Source organism: Rutidosis leptorrhynchoides, chromosome 1 (assembly GCF_046630445.1).
Source record: "Rutidosis leptorrhynchoides isolate AG116_Rl617_1_P2 chromosome 1, CSIRO_AGI_Rlap_v1, whole genome shotgun sequence".
NCBI classification, from domain to species: Eukaryota; Viridiplantae; Streptophyta; class Magnoliopsida; order Asterales; family Asteraceae; genus Rutidosis; species Rutidosis leptorrhynchoides.
The window spans coordinates 481607223-481619535 of record NC_092333.1 but is presented as its reverse complement, the minus strand read 5'-3'; positions in this window follow the sequence as shown (position 1 = coordinate 481619535).

Here is a 12313-nt window from a genome sequence, read left to right as displayed (position 1 = left end):
GAATTGAAGAAATTGAACCGTCAGAAATGTGATTTAACATCTCACGAACACAACTGAATCCTTAAATCTTCACAAAAATCCAGAATCAAGCTTTAGTTATGCAATACCGAGAGTTTTATCCACAAACTCTAAAAATCAACTTGATTCTCCATAATTGAAGTTAAAAAGCTGTAATGATGATCGAAACTCTTTCTAAAATACCTAATGCACCTTCGTTGAACTTATCACAAGAATCTGAATGTCAGATTATCAAATTCGATAATACCGAATTTGATTCAAAATACCGAGAGTATTCAGATTCTGTAATCTACAATCTCTGGATCGATATAGTGATGTAGAATCACTTCCTGGAAGCTCTGATACCAAATGATAGGTCAGATCATGTTGAGATTGAGAGAAATGATAAGATAAAGAGAGATTCGGTATGTAAGCATGAGACTCGGTATTAGAGAGAATTGGTACAATTATATTCCACAGCTTCTAGAACTCAGTTACAATGCAATGGCTATCTAATTAGGACTACTTAGGTTCCTTATATAGCCCTCTTCTAAGGAACCTTCAATTAAGCTTATTTCACATTAACACTATACAACTTCGGGGTCCTAACAATTATGATGAATTAAATCAATAAACTAACCGCATAGTAAATATCACAAGCATGAAATAGAGAACTAATTAACTTGCTAAATTAAGATATCAGATTAAATTATTAGGAACAAACTATACAACTATCATAACATGAACACATATTTTTGTGAGAAGAAGAATTCATCAATATTTTTCTCGGGATCAGAACTGAACTATATACTTTGCAGTTTTAACATTGTTAATTTCATTCATTCTGAACATTTTGTTCCATCTTTGTTTTTCAAGTACCTACACTTTTAGTCTTTGAATATCAATAAACTTATTAGACTTTCCTCCCAGACTTTTCGAAAATCACTTGCAGACTTAGGTAAATAATCTTAAACTCAGTCCTCACTTGAGATCGCACAAATTTATTAGGTAGTCAATTGAGCATAATATATTGAAGATGTCCGCTATCACATCGATGTATTTTCTATTTGATTAAACAGGAAGCATCTCACGATGTTTCCAGCAACCCTGTCAGCCATGAGCTTCTACCTTAAACTTATACCTTTCGATTCAGAAGGCTTTGTTTGTCTCAATTTTATTGCATACTCCGAGAGAACACAGTTACTGTAGTGACCTGAACTTTTCCATGTTTATATATATTAAATGAAATTGATATTTATATGATTAAGTGTTTCCAACATATTAAGCAATCAAACTTGTTAAGACTTGATTAATTGAAATAGGTTTTATATAGACAATTGACCACCCAAGTTGACCGGTGATTCACGAACGTTAAAACTTGTAAAAATTACATGATGTCATATATATGGATATATATATATATATATAGTTAACATGGTATTATGATAAGTAAACATATCATTAAGTATTTTAACAATGAACTACATATGTAAAAATAAGACTACTAACTTAAGGATTTCGAACGTGGCATATATGTGATGACCCGGAAATTTCTGACCAAATCTAAACTTGAATCTTATTTGATTTCGATACGATAAGCAAAGTCGGTAATGTTGAGTAACAATTTAAACTGTATTCATGTAATCATTTTAACCTCAGACTACTCCCGACGATTCACGAACAATTGCTTGTAAATAAATATGTATATATATTATATAAGTATATATATATATATATATATATATATATATATATATATATATATATATATATATATATATATATATATATATATATATATATATATATATATATATATATATATATATATATATATATATATATATATTATTTTGAATTAATAAAGTATACTTTATTTAATTGGAATTTAAAATGTAAAATAATACTTAGAATAATTAAGCTATTATTAAAATAAATACGTATATAAATATATAAATATATATGATATTATGAACCTATATATGATTTCTATTAAAGATATATAAATACAAATTATATTCATTAATAATATTATTATTAACTTTAGTTAATATCATTCAATATTATTATAATTATTATTAATCTAATTATTAATAATAATATTAATAAATTTATTATTGTTATTAGAATTATAGATAATATTATCATTAATATTAATTTTATTATTACGATTATTTATTTATATAATTATTATTAGTATTAATATATATATATATTTATTAATATATATTTAACTAAAGAATTTCCACTTGATAGCTAATGAATATGGTGGGCCGTGATTTGTTGTCTCCTCTTATGGCTTGCTGACGATGGGCCCTTTAAAAGAGCTTCATAATCGAATCAATACCAAATAATAATAATGCTACGATATGAATGATTCTGCAACAATGAACGAATTGGTAAAATAATGAAGATGATGAACAATAATCATGATTTTATGTTAGTAACGATGATCATAATAATAACCCAATGATGATTGTTTGTGATATTCTAAATGAGTGAGGAATGATAATGAGGATGAAACCCATAAACGATGATGATGTTAAAGAGGGTGTATGATGGAAATTTTATAGTTAAGATGATGTTAATATGATGATGATGAGTATGATCATGATGAACCTATGATGTTACAATGATGGAATGATGATGCTGAATGTTGAATTCCTCTGTTTCGTATTAAGCCTGTACACCGAATTCAACTTGGGCCAAATTATCGATTGGATGGGGATTCTTTTGGGCCGCACTGTAGCACCTGGCCCAACTCATTTCCCAGCAGGCCCATCAGTATTAATTTTATTTTTATTATGATTATTATTATTATTATTATTATTATTATTATTATTATTATTATTATTATTATTATTATTATTATTATTATTATTATTATTATATAAGAATTATCATGAGTATTGTTATTATGATAAAAATTATCATTTTTAATATTATCGTTACTAATGAATATTTTTATTATTATTATTAAAAGTATCATTTTTATTAAAAATTAATATTATTATTATAACATTAACTAAATTATATATCATATATATAATATAACCTATTATAAGTATTAATATAAATATATATAAAGATATAAATCATAATACATTATACATTATAAAATATATATATACTTAGTTGAGCAATATTATGTGTTAATATATATATACATGATATAGGTTCGTGAATCCGAGGCCAACCCTACACTTGTTCAATGTCGTCATATGTATTTTAACTACAAAATACATTAGGTGAGTTTCATTTGCCTTTTTACCCATTATATTTTTGGGCTGAGAATACATGCGCAATTTTTATAAATGTTTTACGAAATAGACACAAGTAATCGAAACTACATTATATGGTTGAATGATCGAAGCCTAATATGCCCCTTTTGCTTGGTAACCTAAGAATTAGTAAACCGATTTACTAATTGACGTGAATCCTAAAGATAGATCTATTGGGCCTAACAAACCCCATCCAAAGTAGCAGATACTTTAGTACTTCGATGTTGTTTTATCATGTCCGAAGGATTTCCCGGAATGATAGGGGATATTCTTATATGCATCTTGTTAATGTCGGTTACCAGGTGTTTAATCCATATGAATGATATTTTTGTCTCTATGCATGGGACGTATATTTATGAGAAATGAAAATCTTGTAGTCTATTAAAATGATGGAAATGATTATTTATGTTAAACTAATGAACTCACCAACCTTTTGGTTGACACTCGAAAGCATGTTTATTCTCAGATACGAAAGAAATCTTTCGCTGTGCATTTGCTCATTCTAGAGATATTACATGGAGTCGTTCATGGCATATAGAGGTCAGAACCTCGCAATGGGACCATCTGATGAAGACTTCGTCCAGATGGATTAGGACGGGTCACTACAGGTGGTATCAGAGTGGTGGTCTTAGCGAACCAGGTCTTGCATTAGTGTGTCTAACTGATAGTTATTAGGATGCATTAGTGAGTCTGGACTTCGACCGTGTCAGCATGTCAGAAGTTTTGCTTATCATTTCGTGTCAAAAATTGCCTGCTTATCATTCTTAGAGAATCACTTGCTTATCACTCTTAATCTAGACACGTCTTACTGCCTCTATTGCATAGACAGTGTATAGATAAATTCATATTGTAGCGTATCTATTATTGTTACTTTTGCCTGACAGCTTCCGTAGTTTCCTCCGTAACTTATGGGATTTTAGTGTTATATATGCATATATAAATTATGTATTGCAGGGTACTAACCTACATCCTATAATCTATTTCTTATCGAAAATCCTTCATCTGATCATACGAGATGAATCCCTCAACCAGTTCAAGTCCCTTAGATCCCGATAACTATTCCGATAGTTATTCCGACAGCTATTCCGACATAGAGTTTCACTCGAGCTCCGAAAGCAGTGTCACCGGAATGAATTAACCAATCAGCCATCCCCAATTCATCTGATGGTTTCGTAGTCGACTAAACCAATGGAGACGAGAAGAAGGCGATCCTTTCCACTCACCAACCTGCACTCTTGGTGAAGAACCTGAAGCACTTACCGGTGAATCTATTCGAAACACCATTTTCACCCTCATTTCTAGGGTATCTCGACACGATTATATTCTATCCACAATTCTAAACCTTATACATCCACTCGTTCCGACTAATAATCAACCCGGAATAATAGAAGAAGTCAACGAGCTTCGCGCTCGAGTAATCAATTTGGAGAATATGGTGCAAAACGTACCATCTTCAGCAACATCACCAGTATCAACAGTACCACCATCAGCAGCACCAGCAGCATAACCAGTACCAACAACAACAACATCATCACATGTCTCAACCTCGCAATCTATACCTCAAGCATAATCATCGTTCTACGAATCGTTCTATATAAACTATCTTCGTCCTTCACGGTGATTATGTAATCTCCAATGTTTTAGAGATTATGTACTCTAGTTCTAGCTGTAAATCTGATGAGTTTAATATCACATTGACTCATTAAATCCATAATTACGTCTAAAGAAAATATATATGTATATATGTTTTCATAAAGATTGTAATTAAAATTTTTATTGTACAAACTGTTAATGGTGAAAATATTTTAACGGGTAGGTAATACCCGGGAAATATTTAGATTTTGCATTAATAAGTTACACTGTACATTCTTCGAATCCGATTCAACAGTCATTTACTATCTTACTTAAAAACCACAGCTATACGAATCTGTTCACCACAGAATAACCATTTTCATTCAATTTCATACTTGGATTTTGACCTATCAGAATTCAACAAGTGGCATAATGAAGAAAACATTGGACAAAATAAAATTTGTTAGAAACAAACAAATTAACTATGAGAAATTCTGTTAAGAATCCACGCTAATAAAATCCTAGCTAACTGTTCCTAGCTAACTTATTACATTTTATTTATCGCAATTTAATTATCGCAATTTATTTTATCGCAATTTAATTATCGCAATTTTATTTATCGTCATTTAATTTTTGTTATTTACTTTACGCATTTTATTTATCGTCATTTAATTTCTGTATTTATTTTACGCACTTTAAATATCGGGACACGTATACAAGGTTTTGACATATCATATCGACGCATATATATATATATATATATATATATATATATATATATATATATATATATATATATATATATATATATATATATATATATATTATTTGGAATAACCATAGACACTCTATATGCAGTAATGATCGAGTTCTCTATACAGGGTTGAGGTTGATTCTATAATAATATATATACTTTGAGTTGTGATCGAGTCTGAGACATGTACATGGGTCGCGATACATATTTATTAATTCGAATATTATATATTAAACTATATATGAAATATTGGACTATCAACTGTGGACTATCGACTGTGGACTAATAACATTGGACAATTAAAATGAATTAAAATATTGATTATAATATATGAAACTAAAAAATTCTTCAAGTTTGCCACTTGATTTCATCTTAAACCTCATTTGTATCTTGACGATTACAATCTGCGTTCAAACCTTTCATGATTCTTAAAAACACCTCAATCGAGAGGATGAAACAACCACACTTCATCTACGGAAGAAAAGATCGATGCATATAGTTATGCACCTGAGAACACTCAGAACCTGAGTAAACATTTAACACGTAAATGTGCTAGCTCCTTTGGCATTGTTATTATCGAAAATAACTTTGCAATCCCTTTCCAAATTAGCCAATTTTGTCACAGCTTCAGCAAGTCAACTTCGTTCGAAACAACAATATTATAACCTTGATATATATATATATATATATATATATATATATATATATATATATATATATATATATATATATATATATATATATATATATATATATATATATATGCGTATTCTTTTATTGCTACCGGGGAACCTTTTATATTCCATCTGATTACCAGTAGACGTACCAGCAACCTCGTTCCTCTTTGGCTCAAATCTCTATGAAAAATCAATATATTTATCTATTGAAGTCTTATCATGAACTCACCGGTATCTTGTAGCGATAATTACCATACCAAGTACCGGAAAGCATCAATCGATAATCTCGAAATTCTTAGCGATTCTACGATAACAATATATACATATATATATATATATATATATATATATATATATATATATATATATATATATATATATATATATATATATATATATATATATATATATATATATATATGTATACACATATACATATATATATATATGTATATATATATACACATATACATATATATATACATATATATATATACATACATATATATATACATATATATATATACATATATAACTTCTATCTCCTGTATTTATGAATTTCAATTCTGAATTTCTGAAAAGCGCTTTAGCTTATGAATCGGTTTCCTGAGTTTTGAAAAAGCTGATGAAGCAGTGAAAACTGAAGACTGCCTTAACAGTCAAAAGTTTGATGATAAAGAATGGAGTGTTGAAAAAGCTCAAAGACTTTAATACTGAAAAATGAATTGAGCAAATCATGAAAGAGACTCTGAACAAGGACTAAACTTGTACATAAAAGAATCCTGAAGATTCTGTTTCTGATGAAATCTTTAACGAATACCTTGCTCCAAAATCGCTCTAAATCATCGCGAATGAATTTCTTCATCACAATTTGATTCAGAAATTCCAAGATAACATCGTATCTTTCATTATAAATATCCTCCATATTTCTGAAGATATTTTTATAACTATTCTTATCTGAAATCATTATTCTCTTCGTGCTATCAGTGTTACATCATATAAAAACTGTTAGTTTCTATATTCTGTAAACTTTTGAGCTTAAAATATGAATGTTATTGAAGCAATGTTGGGAACTGATGCATGAGTTAGTATAATATAATGACACTTGATCAACGTGATTATATTACAGTAAGTCATGCTGAGTTTCTAATGAAACATGATGATTCACATACCATAACGTCATCATGTGCCATGTTACACGACTCGTTCAATCTGTTCAACCTTCAAACATATCAAGAAAATATATTCTTGATAGTTCTATTCTCAGTGATTCTAGTAATTTGACAAATCAAACCATTGTATTATATTCTTTCTTATTTAGAACATTAAGTTCAATCGAAATTCCATACTTACGAAATCTGAACCGTTACTCGCTTTACTAGAGGTTGGGAGGATAATAAAAAGACAAAGAGCTCCAAAATATAAGAGAAAATATAAAGCCCAATAACAACACGGAAGTTACAAAACGTGGATATTAATACGAATAGCAATATAAAGACACGGTATAATCAAGAATAGTATTACCCCAAGGCGATAATAGAAGTAAACAGATTTTCTGGTGGAAGATTGAAAAAAGAAGGATGACAGAATTGATAACTGGGAAAATATCAAGGATTAGAAATGAATTAAGCATTTTCACAATCTTTTGGATGTATGAACTAAGAAAGAAAGTATATGAATGGTGAGAATAATGGAACGGAAAAAGTTTAATTTATATTGGAAATATCAGACAGAGTAATCGAGGTAGATCACCGTATTTAATTATAGAGATCTTAATTTCCTTACTCGTCGAAGAATCAAATCTTTTAGATTTCGAAGATTTTCTTTATATCCCTTGAATTCTGGAATTCAACCAAGAAAACGTCAAAAGTTAAAATGAAACTTCATTTATTCATTTCACTCTTTTGTGATAGCTTCATTCGTGCTCTTCGAATAATCAAATTATTTTATCTGTATTATTCAATAATGATAAACCTCTATTTATCAGCTCATATTCGTCAGGAAAACATATTTATTGTTAGCCATGACGACCTCACTCAAATTTCGGGACGAAATTTCTTTAACGGGTAGGTACTGTGATGACCCGGGAATTTCCGACCAAATCTAAACTTGAATCTTATTTGATTTCGATACGATAAGCAAAGTCGGTAATGTTGAGTCACAAAACAATTTAAACTGTATTCATGTAATCATTTTAACCTCAGACTACTCACGACGATTCACGAACAATTGCTTGTAAATAAATATGTATATATATTATATAAGTATATATATATATAATATTTTGAATTAATAAAGTATACTTTATTTAATTGGAATTTAAAATGTAAAATAATACTTAGAATAATTAAGCTATTATTAAAATAAATACATATATAAATATATAAATATATATGTTATTATGAACCTATATATGATTTCTATTAAAGATATATAAATACAAATTATATTCATTAATAATATTATTATTAACTTTAGTTAATATCATTCAATATTATTATAATTATTATTAATCTAATTATTAATAGTAATATTAATAAATCTATTATTGTTATTAGAATTATAGATAATATTATCATTAATATTAATTTTATTATTATGATTATTTATTTATATAATTATTATTAGTATTAATATATATTTATTTATTAATATATATTTAACTAAAGAATTTCCACTTGATAGCTAATGAATATGGTGTGCCGTGATTTGTTGTCTCCTCTTATGGCTTGCTGACGATGGGCTCTTTAAAAGAGCTTCATAATCGAATCAAAACCAAATAATAATAATGCTACGATATGAATGATTCTGCAACAATGAACAAATTGGTAAAATAATGAAGATGATGAATAATAATCATGATTTTATGTTAGTAACGATGATCATAATAATAACCCAATGATGATTGTTTGTGATATTGTAAATGAGTGAGGAATGATAGTGAGGTTGAAACCCATAAACGATGATGATGTTAAAGAGGGTGTATGATGGAAATTTTATAGTTAAGATGATGTTAATAAGATGATGATGAGTATGATCATGATGAACCTATGATGTTACAATGATGGAATGATGATGCTGAATGTTGAATTCCTCTGTTTCGTATTAAGCCAGTACACCGAATTCAACTTGGGCCAAATTATAGATTGGATGGGGATTCTTTTGGGCCGCACTGTAGCACCTGGCCCAACTCATTTCCCAGCAGGCCCATCGGTATTAATTTTATTTTTATTATGATTATTATTATTATTATTATTATTATTATTATTATTATTATTATTATTATTATTATTATTATTATTATTATTATTATTAATATATAAGAATTATCATGAGTATTGTTATTATGATAAAAATTATCATTTTTAATATTATCGTTACTAATGAATATTTTTATTATTATTATTAAAAGTATCATTTTTATTAAAAATTAATATTATTATTATAATATTAACTAAATTATATATCATATATGTAATATAACCTATTATAAGTATTAATATAAATATATATAAAGATATAAATCATAATACATTATACATTATAAAATATATATATATACTTAGTTGAGCAATATTATGTGTTAATATATATATACATGATATAGGTTCGTGAATCCGAGGCCAACCCTACACTTGTTCAATGTCGTCATATGTATTTTAACTACAAAATACATTAGGTGAGTTTCATTTGCCTTTTTACCCTTTATATTTTTGGGCTGAGAATACATGCGCAATTTTTATAAATGTTTTACGAAATAGACACAAGTAATCGAAACTACATTATATGGTTGAATGATCGAAGCCGAATATGCCCCTTTTTGCTTGGTAACCTAAGAATTAGTAAACCAATTTACTAATTGACGCGAATCCTAAAGATAGATCTATTGGGCCTAACGAACCCCATCCAAAATAGCAGATGCTTTAGTACTTCGATGTTGTTTTATCATGTCCGAAGTATTTCCCAGAATGATAGGGGATATTCTTATATGCATCTTGTTAATGTCGGTTACCAGGTGTTCAATCCATATGAATGATATTTTTGTCTCTATGCATGGGACGTATATTTATGAGAAATGAAAATCTTGTGGTCTATTAAAATGATGGAAATGATTATTTATGTTAAACTAATGAACTCGCCAACCTTTTGGTTGACACTCGAAAGCATGTTTATTCTCAGGTACGAAAGAAATCTTTCGCTGTGCATTTGCTCATTCTAGAGATATTACATGGAGTCGTTCATGGCATATAGAGGTCAGAACCTTGCAATGGGACCATCTGATGAAGACTTCGTCCAGATGGATTAGGACGGGTCACTACAGGTGGTATCAGAGTGGTGGTCTTAGCGAACCAGGTCTTGCATTAGTGTGTCTAACTGATAGTTGTTAGGATGCATTAGTGAGTCTGGACTTCGACCGTGTCTGCATGTCAGAAGTTTTTCTTATCATTTCGTGTCGAAAATTGCCTGCTTATCATTCTTAGAGAATCACTTGCTTATCACTCTTAATCTAGACACGTCTTACTGCCTCTATTGCATAGACAGTGTATAGATAAATTCATATCGTAGCGTATCTGTTATTGTTACTTTTTCCTGACAGCTTCTGTAGTTTCCTCCGTAACTTTTGGGATTTTAGTGTTATATATGCATATATAAATTATGAATTACAGGGTACTAACCTACATCCTATAATCTATTTCTTATCGAAAATCCTTCATCTGATCATACGAGATGAATCCCTCAACCAGTTCGAGTCCCTTAGATCCCGATAACTATTCCGATAGTTATTCCGACAGCTATTCCGACATAGAGTTTCACTCGAGCTCCGAAAGCAGTGTCACCAGAATGAATTAACCAATCAGCCATCCCCAATTCATCAGATGAAGAAGATACACCTGCACTTATTTCCAGAAGATACGTCAACACCTCTAATTGCTTAAACTTTCGGGACGAAATTTATTTAATGGGTAGGTACTGTAGTGACCCGAACTTTTCCATGTTTATATATATTAAATGAAATTGATATTTATATGATTAAGTGTTTTCAACATGGTAAGCAATCAAACTTGTTAAGACTTGATTAATTGAAATAGGTTTTATATAGACAATTGACCACCCAAGTTGACCGGTGATTCACGAACGTTAAAACTTGTAAAAACTATATGATGTCATATATATATATATATATATATATATATATATATATATATATATATATGTATATATATGTATATATATATATATATATGTATATATATGTATATATATATATATGTATATATATGTATATATATATATATATATATATATATATATATTTAACATGGTATTATGATAAGTAAACATATCATTAAGTATTTTAACAATGAACTACATATGTAAAAACAAGACTACTAACTTAAGGATTTCGAACGAGGCATATATGTAACGATTATCGTTGTAACGTGTATATATATCATATTAAGATATATTAATATATCATAATATCATGATAATATAATAATTTAACATCTCGTTAGATATAATAAACAATGGGTTAACAACATTAAATGAGATCGTTAACTTAAAGGTTTCAAAACAACACTTACATGTAACGACTAACGATGACTTAACGACTCAGTTAATATGTATATACATGTAGTGTATTTAGATGTATTAATATACTTTTGGAAGACTTCAAGACATATATCAAAACACTCATACTTAACGAAAATGGTTACAGTTACATTCCCATTCTTTTTTCATCAAGATTTCTAGTCGTATTTATACCCGTATTATACACAGCTACTAGACGTACTTACTATGGGTATATACCAATAGGTACTAGCATGGGATTCTACTCTTGATTATGTCATGCATGACTAATCAATTTTAACTTCTACCATGAACTAGTCAACTAACTAGAACTCCTTTTAACCCCACTCACCACTCACCACTTACCACTCATCATTCACTCCATTTCACTTCCAATTCTCCTTCTAATTCTCTCTCAACACACACACACACACACACTTATGAACAAATTTTTCCAGTAG